Here is a 20018-nt window from a genome sequence, read left to right as displayed (position 1 = left end):
GGCGGGAGCTTTAATTTTAACGTGGAGCGCTGTTTCAGCTCTCTCCCGTCTAAGCTCCCCCTGGCAGCAGCAGCAGCTGCCGGCCCTTCGGTTTGACTTGCAGGGGCTTACTCTATTTTATCCAAAGTACCATCGTCTTTGGAACGAGATTCTCTCGGCAGCGCTTGTGCCAGTGCGGGCCAGGCGTTTAGCTCGGGCAGGAGCTGTGAGGTTGTTTCCGCACCGGTATGCATTCCCTGCCCTATACTGTACGTCCTTCTTTTCGTTTGCCCGCATCTGTCTCCCGCAGAGAGTCCCTCATACCCGGCTTTCCACACCGGCCCAAGCCGGTGCAGCGGGTCCCCGAAAACAGCGTAGGACCCCGTCAGCCACGATGGGAAATCTTTCTTCCCGTCTGTGTCCAACCTGAAATCCTACCCCATTCAGGCAGGCAAACAGTAACCGTCTGGGAACGTGCCTGTGCCCAGAGCCGGGCGCGTTGGACAGGGAGGGATCGTGGGTGCTCCGGGAGCAGGGGTAGGTGACTGCCGGCAGCGCCTCTCCCTCTGCGGGGAGCCCACAGAGAAGGCGTCCGGTCGGGGGGCTGTTTTCCCTCCCTCCGTCCCTCCGCCCCTCACACAGGCACTGCCGCCCGGTTCTGCGCTCCTGTGGCTGAGTTCTCATTTGGAAGAGCCCGTGGGGGTCCCCTCAGACACGGCCGGAGGAGCCCCCGTCGGGGCCGTCTGTGCCGCTCCCCTGCTCCCGGAGCTCAGGGGCGAGAAGGCGGCTTTTCACCCTCCTCTCGCTGGGGAGCAGGGCCCAGGCACAGAGGGCACTGCATGGGGTCATCAGTTGCTTCTGAGCTTTTGCTAAGTGAGACTGCTCTTCCAATCTTCGACCGTGACGATCAAGTGGCCTCCTTCCTGCGACCGGCCCAAGGTAGGGCACCCCCTTTTCCTACAGCCCCTCTTCCTCCCCAGGAGCCGGGCTCTGGTTCTCCTGGGCGGGCCAGACGTGCCCTCTCCGCCGCACCATCCACAGCAGGAAGGGCCGGGCGTCTCACCCCTGCCCGCCCGCTGCCGGGTCCTCGGCCGCGGGTTCCCAGCCCCCTCGGCCGCCGGGCGCAGGGGCTGCGGAACACGGGCAGTGCGGCCCGGGGCAACGCGGCCCGGGGCAACGCGGCCCAGTCCTGCCGCGGCCGCGCCCTCGGGGCCCCGGGCCGCGCTGCCGGCCTGCGGGCTCTCCCGGGTCACACTCAGGGCCGTGCTCCCTTCACGGCCGCTCGGCCAGGCCCTGGAGACGTTGTGTAGCTCGTTACAACAGCGATGTTCCGTTGCAAGATTTATTTTATTTTATTTTATTTTATTTTATTTTATTTTATTTTATTTTATTTTATTTTATTTTATTTTATTTTATTTTATTTTATTTTAATATTTTATTTATTATAATATCTTATTTTATTATAATATTTTATTTTATTTTATTTTATGATCATATTTTATTTTCAGTGCAATTCATTGCATTTAATTTTCTAGGCATCCTGCAGAGCTGATATCATAAGATTTGAACGACATAACAAGTAATATCCCACCATCTGAAAATACTCATGTGTCTGACCAATTAAAGGAGAAGGAGGAACAAATAATGAAATAAAAAGTTATGAATGTTGATATCAGATGGTTACAGTGATGAGAATAAGGGAGCTTCTGTTTTGTGTTCTTTTGGGTTTTTTTCCTAGGGTTTCTAAGAGTTCTTAACTAGGTAAATCATTACCCATCATAAATAACCAGTTTATTTTTGCTAATATGGTTAGATGTATGTGTGCTGTTTCCAGAACTCCAGCTGTCAGGATGACCACACTTCAGCATGTCATTGGCCAAGTGTGTTACTTTAGTTTTCACAAGAATAAATCCAGTTGATAAGTATAATTTGATTCAGGAGCAGCCATGTGGGTATTTATTTCAGTTACAGTTTGTTTTACTTATGTTATGATGTACTGACACATAAATGTAAATGCTTCTGTCATGTATTTCAATCAGTGCGTCTGTTCTTGTTCAATTACTTGATATATTTTTGAAAATGTTGCTTGTTTCATTTCATTTTAAAGGGTGTTTTGTTTTGAAGTAGCCACAGTACTATGGCATGGAAGAAACACTACCAGAAGAGATGGGAGTATGATTATGCACAGATAAACACAAGTACTTAGATGTCACAAACTTTGTAGAATCTCACCCACATTCTAAAAAGGGTGTTTTGGGATATATACAGATTTTTGCAGGAAGCAAAGAAAGCAAACTAAGGCAGTGAGTGCAGCTAATCTAAACAAACTGGTATAAGAAACAATGCTTGATAGGAGATGCACCTATGAATAAATTCTAGGATTTTTTTCTTTGTTAAAGTTGCTCCAGTAATTTAATGGACGAAATTCTGCCTCCCCTGCCCCAACAATACCTGCTGCTGGAATCAAAGGTATTTCTACTCTCCAATAGCCTTGTTTTTCCAAAACGTACAGCGAGTTATCTTTGAGAATATCTGCTTTACTGATAGAAAAACAATATGGACAATAGATTCAGAGCTGATCTGCTCTTTGTAATATTCATCTTAATGTACTACTCCAATTCCTTTGCAAACTGACTTTCCTATGTAGTCTTGGTTTGATACCTTTAATTTTGGGTGATGGAGAGTGAAGGAATGCTACTCTCTTTCACTGCATATCAACATATTTTCAAATTGTTTGCTGTCTTCTACTTTACCTGCAAAAACTATTCACTTCACTGCCTCTGTCTCTACAGTAGTTCTGCAGAAAAGCATTGGGAGATACCAGTATCCATTCTAGATGGCTTCTGTTCCTGACAGCTCTGAAGAATTAAATGTTCAAAATAAAGGCTGGCTTATTTAAACTCCTCCTCAGGGAGCAGTTCCACAGTGTTATCCAGCTTGCAGTTCCTAGAGCATAAATTAATTCAAGCTGCATTCACTGCTCATTTTCTTGAAATGTATTAACAAGGACAATGAGCAATTGTGGGGTGTATAGCAGCATTTTCACAAACATACAAACACTGGCCATTTACTCCATTACAGGACATAACTAACTACACTACATTTGTGTATAGCAAAAATGATGCTTGCCCTGGAAAAGGATCCTAACACAGTCTGTAGTTTTACTCTGAAATGCGAGAGTGTGAGTATTAACTGGTAACACCCAAAGTCATGAGATCCATGAAATAATATAGTCAACCTGTGCCTATGGGAAAGTAGGGGAAGGTCTGGATTTAGCAAAATGTTAAGACTTCCCAGGGGAAGAAGCTGTTCAGTATTTTGAAGAGTGGTTCATCATTCCAGCCTGGTCTAAGCTTCTGCTGCTGCTTCAAGTACTTCAAGGGTGAATTTGAAAACTGTTGAGTAGTTTAAAGAGACTGACATCATGAAGATTATTTAGATCACCACATGGCACCCATCACTTGGGTTCAGGTCTCTGTGCAGCTACATGTGAGACAAGGTAAGAATTAGATTTAATTCATTCCTCCTCCATCCCTTTCTAGCCAACAAGGCAGCTGCCTTAGTGTTTCTGCTGTGCATGTAGTTTCAGGTTTACTCCTTTTTATGTGTTAAGGTGGGATGATTGAACATCTGAACTTTCCTTCAGTTTCTCCTAAGGAGAAAACTCTTCCATCCAAACAATTTCATAGGTCATCAGTTGGCTTTGCAAACCATTTCCCCCTTTTCAGGATCTATGAATATTTGCTCCAAAATCTATCCATTCCAAGAAATCCTTTAAATATTTTCTAAAATTATCCTTAGAGGTAGCCAGACCTTCAGCCTCTGCAGACAACTTTCCCTGCCCTTTGTAGGGCATTTCTTTTTGTTGCTGTGATGTGAAGATTTTTCTTGTGATTAAGTGAGATTATGTTCACCAAAGCTGAGTCTTCAGCTGTGAAACCTGGGAGCTACAAACAGATATCTATCTACACCTATGCATTCACTGTCAAGCTGTTGTCCTAAGAGAACACAAGAGCTGGACTGGAATGGCCAGTTGGAAACCTGCTGTATTACCTGAAAGACAACGAAGAGTAGAGATATGATATACTTTTTATACCATCAAATATAATAAAATTTTAAAACTAAAGCAAGCAGAGGCCCAATCCCAGAAAAGACTTTGTCAGGTGTTTATCTGTTATTTCTCTGTTTATTGCTTACAGCCTTATTCAAAGCCAGGAATGTGTCTGACCTTGTGCCTATAATAACAGCCATGTGTGATGGACTTCCAGAAGTGACTCATGTAATTTATTTTGGGCTATATAATAAAATAGCATGTACTTGGAAACATTACTGTCATGTCATGCTGAAAATAAACCTGTGAATCATTATCACTCAAAATTACCCAGTGATTTTCTCATTGTATTGATCTTCTCATTATAAATATGTATTATAATAAAAGAGCTTCATCTTGTTTTCAACTTGTTAATTTATATCTATTTTGAATTACATTATATTATATTAGGAAATACCAATGTTCTTAAATGGGGAGAGGAGAAAAAAAAAGACAAAGCCCAAAATCCTAGGAGGAAGAAAAAATGTTAACTATTTCTGCTGGCATGGCACTGGCAAATACAGATATCTTACAATCATAATGGAGATTAGTAGAGCTGGGTGTGCATATTTGTTATGGATCAAAGATAGGATATAGTGATTAGAAGAATGACAATGCTTTCAACACTCACAAAGGGATTGAATGTGTGATTTATAATACTAATTCCACAAAACCTTTCCATGGCTGCTTACTGCACAAGGGATTCAATATAGATTGATCACTGGGAAAAAAAAAAAAGTATTTCCTTCAGCTCAGCTGGATGCAACTAACAAAAAGTCTTTTCAGTATTGACACTGTCTGATTTAAGAGATAACCCCTCTGCCGTTTACTCTACTATTCTGCTGCAGATTACTGTCCCCACAGTGTAACTGTCAGAGAACTTTTTGTGCTATGTTCCCAACGCCCAAAATTCACAGTTCAGAATTTTAGTTTATAATGAATCCATTTACTCTGATTATTTATGGCCATTTTATATATATACCTGGCAGAAATGTTAAAGATGTTGATGACCTGGAAAAGCAAAGAGTTCCCTGAGTATACATACCTCTGATTTTCTCTTTATTACCAGTCAGAAGCACAGACTCAGTTATGAATTTACCACTGGTTCTACTAGGGGACTTTAGACAGTCATCCAGTCTCTCTTTGTTCTGGTTTCTAAAATGGAATTATGCTACTTGGACATCATGGTGAAAATGTATTTGTAAATACGCTCTTATCCTTTTTGAACTATGGCACTGGGGAGTAGTTTTGAGCACGTGTACAGCCATTCTGAGGCAGACTGGATCGGTGCTTTGGCTGTAGCACAGCAGATGGGAGAATGTAGCACCCCCCAGCAGGGCTGGGCAGCCTCTGGACTATGGCATGTGCAAAGATTGTCACAGCCAGCTGGAAAAGATACCAAGGTGAGGCTTCGCATTTAGTGTCAAACTAGGAATGAGCCACAGAATTGGTAAAGTAGTTATGCTCTTACTTTCCTTTAAAAAATAACTGCTAATCTTTCTAAGGACTCTCCGTGGTATTTTCTTAGGAGCCCATAGCAGGCTGTAGGTATTTCATATGCACCATGCTGTCCTGATTTCAGGTTGCCTAGATGAAGGTGGCTATTGGAAGCATGATTAACTCCAGTTGCCTCCCAGTGTCTGAGGGGCACTATGTGCATCTCAGTCCATCATGTGCTTGGATTGTGGAAGTGATGTGCCTTGGGGGTGGGACTGCCTACATGACACGGACTCAGACAGTTTCAGAGTTGAGAAATTGCATTTTTTAATTTCTCCAACCAACTGAACAATCTTTTAATGATTGCTCTTCTTCCTAAGAAGAAAAAAACCCACCTTCCTTATAACATTAATAGACTAATAACTTAGATAACACAATTTATATGACATTAGGAAGCTTAGCGATCTGGTGAGGTCTAATTATGAAAAATAATAATGTGTACCCAGGGACTGAACTTGCAGAAGGTTTTCCAAATCTAGATCCATTTGCTAACTATAAAGATTCATCTACTGATTAAATTTTGGAATTTGCAATCTTCGGAGATAGGGCTTAACCTGTTTAACCAAATACTTAATGTTAATAAAACCCCCCACCCTCAGGCTTCAAGCATCTCTGTGATCATTAAGGGATGATAATAATAATACCTGAGGAAAGGGGGAAAAAGCTTTCTCTGTTTTCCTGTGTATCAGAGATGAGAATCTGCGCAGTTGTCATCTCTGGAGTTCAAGTTGGAGGACCTAGAGGATATACTGGCAACAATTTCTCCAGAAATGTCTGCTAAGCATCATGTGTGGCTTAGTAGGGGAAAAAACATAGTATTTGGGATTTGACATCAGATCCCCTTGGGTGTTTACTTGCTTTGCTTACAAGGCCTAGAGACCATTAACACAGGACATGTTTAAGAACCAAGGCTTGAACCTCTCTCACAAGCTAACTGCATTCCCCAGGAGCCAGCCACTGCCCTTCTGCAAGCAGAACTGACAGCCAACAGATACAGTAAGATAACACAGCATACTCATTTGCCATTTTATCACCACTATTAACCTGAAGAGGAAATTTGTGTCTAAGGTTTTTTCCTTCCTCCTAAGACTTTTTTTTTTTTTTTTTTTTTTTTTAATGCAAATCCTTCTTGTCATTCAGCAGGTTCTTACTGGAACTTCCTGATGCAAATACCTCTTCACATGCAGGGCTTTTTCTTCCACATCCCACTGTGACTCCTGCAGAGAGGAACTGTTCTAGGTAAACGAAATCATTGAAGCTTTACTTTACTGTTTAACTAGTTTGAAATGAATCTGTTCTCTAGGCTTACATCTGCATTAAACTGCTAATAGGATTCATCTTCAATGTGGCAATCGAACACTTCATTCCTGTTCTGAACTGCTTTAATGGCCTGGACTGCTAACAGGAATCCTTCAACACAGAACAGCTGTTTGATATTCTACCTACTGCTTCTCCAGCTACTCTGGGATTCTTGCTAGACAGACAGAGAAGCAAATTAGGCACCAAATAGAGAGGTCTTCTAGGGCATACTACAGGGCTTTAATCAGTTATCTTGCTATCAGAAGAGAAAACTTGCTATTAATTGGCGTGTAATGACTGGCCAATAACTTTCATCTTCCATAGGTTTTCAGTTGCATTATCAAGCTAAAAGTTAGCCATCTAGCCTAGTGTAAGTTCCATTCTTTGCAAGAAAGACACTGTGTACCCCTTGAACTCCAGGAATACAATTAGGCAGGAAAAAAAACCCCCACAAAATGTAGCTGAAAGCTACAAAGAAAGGAGAAGATAATAGAGACATTTGCCTGTTAGACCAGTGGAGCTTTTAAATCAATTTAATGCCATATTTGAATCCAATATCTGCAGTTAGTCCCTACAGTTCCTTGTGATCGCATGGGTGATGGAGATTCCAAAGTGGAAAAAGGAGAAAAAAAAAGGCTTTCTTTTTACTTACCAGAACAGACTTAAGTGGATGACAAGCAAAATTCTGTGAACTGTCACAATCCAGAGATTCCTGGAAATTCCAGCACTTTGCATTCATATTATGTGCAGGAAACTACTTTTTCCCCCTTACTGCTATAACCTGCTTTGCTTTGCAGATGTCCTAGACCATCAGCCTTCTTGGGAACCTGATCAATGTGACTTTGAAGGTTTGTAGGCCATGGTTATGACCATCTTGATAGATTCAGTTTGACTTTCCACATTTTCTTTAATTTCTAAGTTAATTTTTTAAAGTGTATTTTCTGAAGGTTGATGATTTTTGGCATTTGCTATCTTGCCTGTATTTGTTGGACACTGAAACACTCTTTTTTTTTTTTTTTTTTTTGGTCCACTTATAGTACATACTTCATGTGTGAAAAGAACTACTGTTAAAATTTAACTTTCACCAGACAGCTATCAAACATGTTTGACATCTCTGTTCTCTGAAGGATTGGCTAGTAAAACTGCAAGACATGGTGCTAGGACTCCTCTCAGAGAACTGGTTTCAGACTTTTTGCTCATTTAATAGTGCAAAGCTGTTTGGTTTATGGACTCTCAGATGGAGTCTCTACTGTTACACAGCTGCTAGTACTGAAAATAAAATCCCAGTAACAGAAATTTATTGATGATGATGAATGAACCACACACAGCTGACTAGAGCTTTCATCTCCAAGCTGAGACTTTGACAATAACAAAAATTAATTTTGTAAGAAAACTCTGTCTACCACTGCGCCCAGGAAACAACTGCAATGCATGGTGCACAGGTTCCCAGAAGTGCCATTCGTTCATATGTTTGGTTCTCAGGGCAGAGCTGACAGCAGAGCAAGGGTTGCTATACACAGGAGAGAAATGAGGCTAACAAGGTGCAAATCCCTTGCCCATCCTGCGCCTTTCAGGACCCCGCGGGTAAGCTGGAAGAAACACGACTCTAATGACATCTCCAGACGAAGCTGATGCGTTTCAGCTCACTTAGGAGAGGAATGTCTCACCAGTGCCCGACTCGTACGACACTTCAGTGCGGGTGTGGGGGTGCGGCGTGCTGGCGGGCCGAGCGCTCGGGGGGCGGCAGCTCCGGTGGGAGCGCTCCGCTCGCCCGTGCCCTGCCCGGCTCCAGAGCGAGCGGCGCTCCGCATCGGCACCGCGAGGCCACCAGCGGGCAGGCCCTGCGGGACAGGCAGGACTGGGTCACTGGTTTTATCGTTTGTTTGTTTTGTAGCTGGAAAGCTATTTGTGTTTACTTCGAGCAAGTGTTGAGCTTTATTCTTTCTCATTTTCTTTTTTTTTTCTGTCTGAGGTTTCCTTCCAACTCGTACTCCAAAATTAGAAATGATTCAGTTGTTTCCTGATGTAAAATGCTGATAGCCATTGCTGGTGCTTCACAACACTTATTTGGAACAATCTTGTTAGCACCAATGGGACCCTTAGCAAAAAGGAAGAGCCCTTGCAAGTTGGCGCCTCTGTATGTGCATAAAATATGAATCCTCGTTTCTGCTTGACTTTACAGACTGCATACAGTAAGAGAAAATTACTAGAAAACATCAGTACTCAGGACTGAATTATGTGGAGGCACTGAATATGGTTAAGGAACGTGATACTGTATGCGAGGAATCTCAGTGGGATAGTCTGAAGATCAAAAAAGCAATAGTTACTGCTCTCAGAAACATGAGCATTTAGCCCTTATTGGAAGATTTAACACCAGATCAATTGCCTCAGTTAAGAACATTATCCTCTCCAGAGGTCGAAGAGTCTACATGAGCCTGTCATGAATATAAATAAAAATATTCTTAATTAATTCATTGGGTGTTCTGAAGTTCACAGAAAGTAAGGGTGTCTTTTGAAGCAAGAGACATGAAAAAACAAACTCCTGAGTCAGGGTGATGAGAAGAGGAAATAAATCTATAGAAGAAGACAGTGCTGACAAAAAATCAGGGAAGTTGCTCTGGAAAAAAAATGCAACTTTTTTCATGAAATTACAGTTGTAACTCTTCCAGTAATAGCATCATTTGCAGGTACCACTAAAAAAATTTGTAACAGTCAAACACCCAGTTCCACCTCAGAAGTCATTACTCCGGATTTAATTTTCATGTTAATTAAATCCGGAGTAATTATCTTATTAGAAAAGACAAAAGCTGTGAGTAAAGTTAAGGATTGAGTGTGTATGCTACAGATGGATCTTCAGAATTTAGGGAGATACTTAATGATAGCATTGATTGATGCTATGATTCAATGCTATCATTAATGATAGCATTGAATTTAGCTCTACAGATTCTGACACAAGTGAAATCATTTCAAGAAGAGCAAAAATAACTAGGGAAAACTGTAAGAAGGGGCACAGAGTGATTTCAAAAGCAAAGCAACAAGATTTAGATGTTGAATTGAGAAGGATTCTGGGAAAAGGAAGTAAGCAGCCAAGTGTGAGGTCTGCTCAAGAAGAGTTGGAAGAGGCAAGGGATGTAACTAGACCAGACATTTCAAAAATATACGAGAAGAACTTCCAGCAGAGCAAATCTGAAGAGTCTACTTCCACCCCAGTGCTGCCTGTGAAAGTGGTTGCAAGGTCTATTGATGAAATAATTGCTTCCCTGCAGTCTACTTCTCCATCTCCCTCAGACCAGATGATCAAAGAACTCCTGGAGAGTGTTCTTGGCCAGAAATACAACATAAAAATGGAACTAGATGAACCAGAACAAGAGCAATATTTTTCTCTTGGGTAAATATTACTTTTATAAGAGTTGTATATTTTTTTTTCTAGCTCCTACAATGTGTTACAACACAGAAGCCAGACAAAACAAATGGATAAAGACATTAATGTATCAGAATATTCTTCACTCTTTCTTCTGCTAGTTTTTTTATGTCCCTTAAAAATGAAAATGACCCAATATCAAAATACATCAAAACATCTTTTGTGGTGTTATTTTTTATTATACAGCTTATAGTTTGAAACATTTTTTTTACGTTATTCTCCTTTCCCTTTTTAAGCTGACATATTCCAGTATGACAGATTAAAAAGTGTATTATATGCATTTAGAATATCACTGGAAGTATTGTTTCTTTTAGTTATTGTTTAGCTTGTGAAGTCTTCATAAGAAAATTTCTTTTATTGTCGTGGTTATGTAAATCATGTAAGCAGCTGTAATAGAGTTCCTTCAATTAATTTCAGCAGGTGAGATCAGTAATAGTAGGCATCAGGTAGATGCTAGAGAAAACTTTTCTAGATTTTCACCAGAAGTTTGCCAATTTATTTGTTAACTAAACTGTTGACTTAGTATCAGATGGCTTTTTGTCCTCTCTAGGCAAGGCTGATAGTTTTGTCTCAGTTCCAAGACAGCTAAAATGTACAGCACTTTACATTCCCTAAATGTGAGATTGACTCTTTTTTGATTTAATACAAAAACTGGAATAGAAAAAAGCTCACCTGAACTACATTAATTTAAATTTGAAAGTCCATGAGCAGCAGTTCTGCAGAAAGAACTGCATTTCCAGTTGATTTATGCACTCTGATTTGACTTTCTTCTGAGAGCTAATTTGTGTGGTTGAGGCATTCTGTGTCTCCACTTTCTGCATATATTATGGTGTATTTCAATTGGCATTGAAATCAGAGAAGACTTTTCTCAGTGAGGCAGCATTGGGATGATGCCTTTTCATTGCTTGACTTGTATTTTAGGGATATAATAATTTGGGACTGTTTGGTTGATTACAAAAATTCTTCAGACAAATCTGAAGAGTATTAAAGAATTATTAGACCTGGTAAACTGCATTTTAACTTAGCAGAAATAATTGGAAGTGATTGGTAATGTGTGCAGAGTTGTATAATTTTCTTACTTTTTAAAATAAATTTGTCTTATGTTCCAGGGAAGATTTTCAAAATTTGGCCTCTGCCCAGTCCTGATATGTAAACTGATTTTTTGTTTTTTGTAGTGTAAGCCGCTGGGCTCTGAGCTTTGAAAATCTGACCTGGGATAATGTGATATTTAGTTCTTTATTTCCAATATTTGATCAATCTGGTTAAAAATAAAATTACTATTTGAACCTAGTGATGGCTTTCTGTTCCAGTTTTTTGTTGTTTAATGTTTTTTTAGGTATGGACATACAAATATTAGTGAGGATGAATGAGACCCTTCTTGCTGATTTCCTTTTATTTGAATTCAAAGGCTTTTGCAGCAGGTGTCTTTGAACTGAAGTGACCTTATAATTAGGTTGAAGACTTTAGCAATTCTTTATTATTATTGTGATGATGATGATGATGTTTGGATTATTTGCTTTACACTGAGCTTGATAGCTTATATTCTCAAATAAAGTAAGAAATGTATTGTTTTAAATGAAGAAAGAAAAGAATGGGACTGCTAAAATGAAAACTTGCTCTTAGAATTAAATGTGTTTTTTCATTCCTTATGCAAAAAAAAAAAAAAAAAAAAATGTTCTCTATCTTATTCTCCATCTTGCATTAATGACTGGTTAGCACTGATACCTTATGTTACTGCTGTGGGAGCTGTGTGCTGGATTTCCCCTGCACTGAAATAGCATTATCTGGGAATAAAATGCCAGTTCAGTGGGCATTACTTAGCCCTGTGTCCTCTGAGGGAAATTGGTTATCAGTTATGCTTCCTATCGTATTTTCTGTGAAAGCATAGAATTTGTGTTATAAGAATGAAGCAATTTCCAATGTGTGAAGTACTTTTTTTTTGCTTTGAGGCTTATTGCTAACTTTGAAGTATATTGAGAAACTAAGCATATATTTGGTTTACCATCCATAGGAAGGTGTTTATAGTTGTCTCAGAAATGCACTTTCTTGGTGAAGAACCTGAAGCTCCTCTTTAGCTCGTGACTCAGAGGAGTTTGTGAGGATGGTAAGTAAATGAACATTTTTGTTCTCTAAAAATAATATCAAATTTAGAATGCTTCTATCAAACAAGGACTATACAGTCCACTGTACTACCAGCAAGACATCATATAACACACTTTATTTTTTAAAAAACATCTCTAGCTCTTTTAAGTTAATCTCAGTAATGAGGCCTTGAAGCGTTCGCTGTAATGCATTAATTCTCACAAAATTGGTTTGATGGAGAAAAGTTCAAGAAGATATAGACTTGTATTTGCTTTATAAACAAATACAAACAGGTATTTGCTTATAACATTACAGTATCTCATTATTTAGTCTATATGTCCTTTATACTTCAGCTGACATGTTAATTATGTTACAGATATACTGATGTATAATAGAATTCTTTTTAGAAGGCTTGCTAAAAATGTTTCTTTTTTTCACTTTCAGTGCTCTCAGATGCATTGTAAACATCATAGAAATGAGCAAAAGACTTCAATTTATTTATCTTAGTTTTATTCAAGTGGTGAAACTCCTAACTCTTCCTATTGGTTTTCTTATTTTTTGCTTACAGATGACCTGTGGAATTATTTTCTCACAGTCTTAGCATCTGTTACAATGCACCTAAATCAAGACTATGATGCTTTTTATTATGAGTTTGCAATACATTTTAAATTCAGGAGGCACACAGTATTGAGTACAGTCAACATAGTTAATCATGGCAAAGGCTGTGGGAGTTTCTGCCACTTGCTGAAGGGAGCTGTTTACTCTTCAGGGGTGGGCTCCACCACTCCTGGACACCTGGAATTTTTTTTTTTTTTTTGGAACAGTTAATTAAATTTTTTAAAAAGAGATATTTTATTTTCATAAAATTGCATGAAACTATCTAGGGACAGATCTTGGGTAGATGGTTTATGGTTGCAGACTTCTGAAATCTATCTGCTTATTTTCTCAAAGTAACCAGTTCAGTTTGTTACATTTTTATCAACAATTATTTTCCAGTTCCTTATCATCATTAGGCCTACATAATTTATGGTTGTCCTAAAAATGCTACAGACTTTATGGTGCAGAGAATATCTTTTTACCCTTGAGTCTAGCAAAATTAGAGATTAATCCTAATTAGGTCAGTAAGCTGCTATTATAATATGAAAACAAATTTATTTTAATTAGATAGATTGTCATCTCCCAGAGTTTCAAGCTTTGTCAAAGGGTCATTAGCTATGTTTGTGTATGAACAACTTGTATAAATTCGCCATGTTAAAACATATTTGCATACTCACACATCTCAAATGACTTGTTTTGCCATTTTTCAGGGTTGTTTCTGCACTTTTGTATTCAAAACAGAGAGGAAAATAATTTTCTATAACAGCAGGTAACTGCCAAATGAGGAATCAAAGAATTATCAGATAAAAATATATAAATCAGATATATTTAGAGTTAATTATTAAAAAACAACAAAAAACCCCAAAAAAACAAAAAAACCAACAAAACACAAAAAACCCAAAAAGCAAACCCCAAACCCAAACAACAACAATAATAAATCCTTAGTTTTCTTTATGTAAGGGTTCATAAACTACATAAAAGACTTTTCAACCACAAAGGGTACCAAAACATAGCAAAATGGCTGAAAATGTTAAAATAGTTTATAATAAGTTATCAAAGTGCTGGAGTACCAAAATAATTTTGTACATCTCTGGGAGGAATGCTATATCTAATTAAAGATTTTTTTTTAAGGAACAGTAGAAGAACCTAAGAAGAACACTTCTTAGGTTAAAATACTGGTGCAGGAACCATCTTCCTCATGGATGGGCAGAACACTCAAGAACAGATTCTCACAGGAATTAAGAGTTGCCACAGTTTTTTTATCTCCCAAAGTCCATATCACACCTCTTTGGCCTTGTTTTTGTTAATGCAAACACATGGCCCATAGTATGTATATTGACAGTACACATAATTTTATTAAAATAACACAATAGTGTTGTGCCTGTGATTCAACCAGGGTGAATGGACAACAGAGAAAACACCACACCCAACAAAGGAAAGCAATCACATACCATGTACAGGTGTCTAAAATGAAATTAAGATAATATTTGCTCATATAATTCTGTTGGTTTTGACAGAGCAGGAAAATTAATATGTAAAATTTGCATATTATGCAATACTTTAGAAACATAAGTTGATCCAGCCAGGTTGAGCAAAGGACTTTGTGAAAATTTCTCTTTGATTCTGTGAGTTGGATAAATTGCATAGGGAAAGAATCACAGTTGGCTTGGACAGACTGTAATAATTAATAGTCCTTGGTAATCACCATGCTTGAAAACATGCATGTATTGCAAAGAAGAGGAAGGCTGGTTGGTATAGTTTGAGAAGACAATGATGAATCTCTTTCTTTTAGTCTGAGTTGTTTCTCCACTCCTCTGCTTCACTGTGTTGTTCTTATGGTGATGAAAAAAACCAAGAAATATGAATTGTTTTTTTCTTAAGCTGTCTTTTCTGTCAAAGGTAGATAAATTACTAAGGCTTTGGTTAAATCAAGGCAGCAACATGTACAACATGTACATGCAAGGCCATAGCTTTCTATTGCTTTCTAGTTTGCATTTTTGTGGTGTTATATGCACCTGTCACTTTTTGTTAGCCTACAGACTCCCTTTTTCCTTTTCATTTTCTAATATACATGAAAAAATGTTACAGTTCAAACCATTCTTCTTACATGGTATTAAAGATTTGCAAAAAAGACTAGGCCTTGAAAATCAGTAATTTTAAATTGATAGGTGGACAATACACTCAGTAGAATAAAAATTCTACTGTGTAGAATATTTTTACATTAAAAAGCAAGTGGACATTTATAACTATGATGTATCAGACTGTTTCTAATGCAAGTTCAACTGGTAGCTTTACTTCATTCTTGCATTAGCTTGTGGCTTCTTTCCCCAGAAATATTTAATGTTTCGGTAGCAGTTTTAAAGATCAGTACTCTCAAATGAGATGTAGCTTAGATGTGATACTTGTTTGTTGTTGCTATCTTTAGCACCAGGCTCCTCAAGGCAGTGTGTGGCTCAATGGATAAAGTCTGTGTGTGCTAACCAGGAGCTCAGAATACACAGTGTCCTTAAAACTACCACCTGTGCTGAGAGCTGCTGCTGCATTTTAATTCTCCTTTTTTTTTTTAAATCCAAAACGGGGGATTATTGAACCACTGCTTTGATGAGCAAGAATAGTATGTTTGTGAACTAAAAACAACTTTAAATTTTGTAATTGCTTTCCTGCTAGTGCAGGAATTATAATTTTCTCCTCTGGAGAAAATGATTAACTGAAAATTGCACTCAGCCTGTAAACTTCTCTACTATGAGCAGTTCCATGGAGGAGTCATTTATAGTAAAGTGTTAAACATGTATGTAAATGTTTGCAAAAGATGAGCCTAAGATCATTTGTCTCTGAATGCACTTGTTTCTTTCAAACCAATTTGTGTAATGAAGGCTCGAAATTTAATTTACACATATATCTTCTTTTGATTTTTTTTTCTGTAAAGCAGTAATATAATTTTATTTTAGCATTCTTGTTTGACACTAGTTTTCTTCTCTTGCTTATACAATTGGCACCAATAGAACATGAGGAAATAAAAAATGGACCTCAAGTCCTGCCAAGTTTTCACCAAGCAACTTAGTAACATTCTGAATTATCTAGGAATGTTAAAATATAATAAGTTTATAGTGCTTCTATTTGCTTGCGAGTTGTTAAGATAGATAGTTCATACTTTAAACTGATAAAAATGGAAAGGAAATTCAACACTCCTTGAAAACATTTTGGTACTTCATAAATCACAAGTATACCCTTCTTTTTCTCTCTCTCTTTTTTTTTGTGCCTCTTGTTCTTTCCTTTTCATATGGGGTTTGATTTTCCAACTGCTGGATATAAAGAATTTGGCTTTTATTAAGTAGCATGCTGATTAGGGAAATGGAATCATAAGATATCCATCTATATTCATACATATTAGTGCCCATCATTCTATTCTTGTCATTCAAACTGTTTTCAAAATTCAAATATTTGAACTTAGATGTGTTTGGGGAATTGCTTAATGTTTAGAGGCATTACTGATTTATTTGCTTTAAAGGATCATACATCTGTTCATATAAATTCCTGATATATGTTTCTTCTTATATTTAGCTGTTTTTCTTACCAGTGCAGTCTGTAGAAGAAACAGACCCAGACCTTTGATAAAAAAATTTATAAATGCTATTATTTACTGTTAATCATTGTAGGTCCTTTTCCTATTACTATGTTTATTTTTGGAAATCTAATTAGCTGAGGAAATATTGAAGAAATATTTGGCTTAAGATAAAGTTGATACAATGTTCTAGGTATTTTGTAGATTTTGAAAGAATAATTGCATATAATAAATTCTGTACTGAGTTACCTGTCAGGGAGGACAAAAATGCTTTTAATTTTTTTTTACATTCATCTTTTACACCAATATTTTTTTCTTTTTCCCTTAGAAGTTCAGAAAGAATCTCAAGCAGCAGAAAATAAATCTTGGCCTAAAGATGAGCTGTTAACATATAATAAGCAGGTGAAGCAGGTTTAGTACTATTGTGAGGTGGTATTGTTTTTCCCATGCTTAGGGTTCTGATACTTTATAGCAGAGGTCTGCAAGCTGTTTCCTTGCCACCTGCTCTTTAAAAAAAGATTTTCTATAAAACAGGTCTTCATACTGGTCTTGCAGCTTAAGGTTAGAGGAAAAAACCAATTAAGGTTCATTCGGTCAGATGCTGGGTTAGGCTTTTCTTTATGAGATTGGAAGAAAGATTACACATGGAACAATGTATAAATAGAATCCTAATCTACATTTAACAAGTGGATACCTTCCTAGAAAATAGTTTAATGCTCAATATCCTTTAAGGTTTGTGATATTTCACATGACAAAAACTGTCATTAATATATCAATTCCACAAAGCTTAGAATTTTCAGTAGAAAACATGTATCAAGTGTATACTGACAGTAGGACACATTTGTTGCCAAGATGGAATAGTATATTTTCTCATATATTGTCAGTTTTTAGCATTCTAGTATTCCAAAATAGTGTGTATAGTGTCTATAACCAGACACTAAAATAAAACCCTAACTTAATTCCTTCTGCAGCTTTGATGTAAATGATTACTTTGCCTTAAAATTGTTATTTATGCTTATTGTGAAACAAATAACACTATTTATTACATTCACAATGATATAATGAGAAAGACAGCCAAGAATGGGATATGTTTATACTGGGCAGTGTTAGGTGCAGAGGTACCAGATAGCTTTGGCGTAAATTTAATGAGATGAACAAGGTTGGAAAAGCTGCATGGAAACACAGATGCAGGGGTTGAGAAGAAAGAGATAGAAGATCAGAATGAAAAGAGGATGAGACAGACACACATGGAATGTTCTTTGATGGCCCAATATTTGTGAGTTTGTTGTTTCCAGGTCTAGTTATCATAAAGCAGAGGTCTAGTCAAAGTGACAAAACATATGAATGTCTAATGTTTCACCTGCTTGCTTAGCTCTTTCCACTGATTGTAGTTTGGCCCTGGTTGTGTCTCTTCAAGCTGAGTGGAAAAAGGAGAGAGGTAGGCATATGCTTAGAATTCCAGAGCATTAGCAGCCAATTTTCCTGGTTTGACAAGAGCCAAAGATGCACACAGTTTATTCTGAAGAGTAAGGGACAGGGAATATCTAGGAGTGAGTCACAGGGAGATGACAGAAATTCCCCATCAGTCCTGGCACTGTGTTCTGCCATAGGGCTACAGTGGACATGCAGCAGAGCCCTAACTCACCTGAGCAGTTTCAGCTGGCAGGCATTATTCTACAGAGAAGGATTAATATTTCCTAGCAGTTTTTGTGGTAGCAAAATTACTCCTGTTAAATGGGTTAGAGTTATGTTGAAGAAAATGGATGAAAATTATATTACTTTAAAAATTTCTTAATTAGAAAAAAATTGCATTTTGAAATTTTCTTTACAATATTTTTCTGTTTGCAAGCCAGAAATGTTTCCAGTACTTCAGTAAAAGTACAATATTTCAGAAATCTCATTTGCCATCTGTACTTGATTATAATGTTTCATGTAATTAATATTAATCATATCATTATAATGTTTCATCTAATTTATATTGATCATTCAGTTTTAAAAAAACCTCTATGACCATTGAGTTCAACCATTAACCTAACACTGCCAAGCCCTTCACTAAGCCGCATCCCTGAGTGCCACCTCTACATCTCTTTCAAGTGCCTCCAGGAATGCCCCTTCCCTGGACAGCCTTTTCCAAAGATTGACAAAGCTATCTGTGAAGACATTGTTCCTAATGTCCAGTGTAAACCTCCCCTGGTGCAACCTGGGCCATTTCCTTTTGTCCTAATGTTTGTTACCTGGGAGAAGACGCTGACTCCCACCTCACTACACCTTCCTTTCAGGTAGAGAGTGATAAGGTCTTCTCAGCCCCATGTCCCCAGACTAATCACCTCCAGCTCCCTCAGCCACTCCTCACAAGACTTGTTCTCCACATGGTTCATGAGTTCTGCTGTCCTCTGGACATGCTGCAGGACCTCAATATGTTTCTTGCAGTGAGGGACCTGGAACTTGACACAAAACTTGAGGTGTGGCCTCACCAGTGTCCAGTGCAGGGGGACAATCCCTGCCCTGGTCCTGCTGGCCAGGTGCCATTGGCCTTTTTGGCCACCTGGGCACCCACTAGATCATGTCCTGCCACTGTTGATTGGCATCTCCAGGCCCTTTTCCACTGGGCAAATTTCTAGCTACTCTGCCCCAGCCTCCAGCACTGCCTGGGGTTATTGTGACACAAGGGCAGGACTGGTGACTAAAATTTAAGGCAATTAGCCTTATAGAACCTCATACAACTGATCTTGGCCCGTTCATCCAGCCTATCCAAATCTCTCTCTAGAACCTTCCTACTCTTGGGCCGATCACTCCTGGCCAACTTGGTGCTGTCTGAGAACTTGCTGAAGGTTTACTCTGTCCCCTCATCTAGATCATCAATAAAGATGTTTAGCAGGACTGACACCAGTAGTGAGCCCAGGGAACAGCACCGGTGACAGGCCACCAGGTGGGTGCAACTCCCATCACCACCACTCTCTGGGCTTGGCCTTTAAGTCAGTTTTTAACCAGTGAAAAATGCATTTATCCAAATCATGAGCAGCCAGTTTCTCCATGAGTGTGCTGTGGGAAATGGTGTCAAAAACTTGACTAAAGTCCAGGAACACAACATCGAGCGCCTTTACTTCACACCAAACAGGACTTATTGTCACAGGAGATTAGGTGAGTCAAACAGGACCTGCCTTTCACAAACCTGTGCTGGCTGAGCTTGATCCCCTGGCTGTACATGCCACGTGATGGCATTTAAGGTGATTTTCTCCATGGCCTTCCTGGGCACTGAGGCTGACAGGCATGTAGTTCCCTGGATCCTCCTTCAGTCCCTTCTTGTAGAAGAACTAAACATTTACGACCTTTCAGTCAACTGGGATCTCCCTGGTTAGCCAGGACTGCTGGTAAATGATTACCTGGTGAGCACTTCCAACAGTTCCCTCAGTACTTTTGGGTGGATCCCATCTGTTCCCATGTGTCTAAGTGATGTATCAGGTCACTGATGTTCTCCCCTTGGATTATGG

The 20018-nt window shown here is 38.8% G+C and overlaps 1 long non-coding RNA gene across 4 annotated transcripts in view; it reads left to right on the top strand.

Annotated features, from left to right (window-relative positions):
• Positions 1-714: 714 nt before the first annotated feature.
• LOC135302904 (uncharacterized) overlaps positions 715-20018 on the top strand; it is a 35189-nt gene continuing 15885 nt past the window's right edge. For 2 of the 4 annotated variants that reach the window (XR_010364459.1, XR_010364457.1), the window contains exons 1-5: positions 715-918; positions 6710-6805; positions 7663-7713; positions 8348-8449; positions 12298-12390. This is a non-coding gene — a long non-coding RNA (uncharacterized LOC135302904). Of the gene's footprint in view, positions 919-6706; positions 6806-7662; positions 7714-8347; positions 8450-8745; positions 10254-12297; positions 12391-20018 lie in introns of those variants that run through there. The other 2 variants (XR_010364458.1, XR_010364460.1) reach the window with 2 other exon arrangements.

This window comes from Passer domesticus, chromosome 6 (genome assembly GCF_036417665.1).
Source record: "Passer domesticus isolate bPasDom1 chromosome 6, bPasDom1.hap1, whole genome shotgun sequence".
NCBI lineage: Eukaryota > Metazoa > Chordata > Aves > Passeriformes > Passeridae > Passer > Passer domesticus.
Note: the sequence above shows the minus strand (reverse complement) of the source record. Positions and strands in the feature narration are given on the sequence as shown.